Source organism: Piliocolobus tephrosceles, chromosome 4 (assembly GCF_002776525.5).
Source record: "Piliocolobus tephrosceles isolate RC106 chromosome 4, ASM277652v3, whole genome shotgun sequence".
Classification (NCBI taxonomy): Eukaryota; Metazoa; Chordata; class Mammalia; order Primates; family Cercopithecidae; genus Piliocolobus; species Piliocolobus tephrosceles.
In genome coordinates this window covers 174,097,265-174,098,539 of record NC_045437.1, presented here as the reverse complement: position 1 = coordinate 174,098,539, position 1,275 = coordinate 174,097,265, and the positions used below count along the sequence as shown (strand labels likewise).

General features: G+C 43.5%; 1 non-coding gene across 1 annotated transcript; it reads right to left on the bottom strand.

Annotated features, from left to right (window-relative positions):
- Positions 1-221: 221 nt before the first annotated feature.
- Positions 222-408, bottom strand: LOC111530902. Its single transcript, XR_002728045.1, has one exon. It is a non-coding gene; the product is annotated as a U2 spliceosomal RNA (small nuclear RNA).
- Positions 409-1,275: the final 867 nt, after the last annotated feature.

Here is a 1,275-nt window from a genome sequence, read left to right as displayed (position 1 = left end):
CCTCCTGAGTAACTGGGACTACAAACACACTGCACCACACTCAGCTAATATTTTATATAATTTTTGTAGAGACAGGGTTTCACCATGTTGCCCAGGCTGGTCTCAAACTCCTGAACTCAAGCGATCCTCCCACATTGGCTTTCCAAAGTGTTGGGATTACAGGCATCAACCACCACACCCAGCCTTGATCTACTTTTTGTTGCAACCATTCTATACCCCAAAAGGGATGCATTATTCCTGGAGGTACTACAATACTAGGTCAACAGGTGGAGTGGGGCAAGTTCCTAGTCCATCTCCTAACTCCAAAAATCCATTCAATATATTATCCTCCCATAGAGGATGTATCAGATATTAAACTGATATAAATGAATACTACACTTTCTCTTACCCAGAAGGCTGAGAAGTGGTAAAAATAAATTTTCTATGAGACTTTAAATAATCAATGTTTTTGAAGTGATTGTTTTTATAGGAACCAAATGGAACTATTAATAATTATCACCCCATCCAACACTCCAGAACAGCCCTACAATGGGTCCTTTGAACTCCAAGATTGTTGGGAATCCCAGCCAGTTCTTTCCTTGTTTGTCTCTTTATGGGGTTAATCCAAGCCTTCCCATGGTTTGCAACATTTCCACATGCTGCTAAAGAAGGCCATGCAGTAGTAGTGTGTTTCTTGTGTGCCTGTCTTAGACTCTGAGCACTGTAACATGATCCCACTGAACTCTTGCAGTAAATGATCCCAGACCCCTTGAGACACCATATGGCAAGCAACCAGATATCACAAAAGTATGACTTGTATTTCTGGGCAAGCAGCGGTCTCAGAGGACTAAGCTTTTCCTAGGCCTTGAAACCCTTGCAGCTGCCAGTAGCTGGATGAAACGCACTCTCCAGGTGGAAGAATGGTCATCAGCCCACCCCAGAGAGAGCCTGACACTTGAGAATACAAGTGGGGCTTAAAGCATGTGCAAAACAAAGTTGAAGGCCTTGTCTGTACTTATGACACCAGTTCTTCACACACTCAGCAAACCCAGACAAATGGAATGCAGATAACTACATACTGCATGAACAAATTAAAAGAAATGCGCTGTGATTTTTTTTCCCTTTAAATCCATACAGAAAGAAATAGGTGTGCAGGGCATGGTGGCTCATGCCTATAATCCCAGCACTTTGGGAGGCCAAGGTGGGCAGCTCATATGAGGTCAGGAGTTCAAGGCCAGACTGAAAAATTAACTGGGTGTGGTGGTGCACAGCTGTTGTCCCAGATAATCAAGAGGC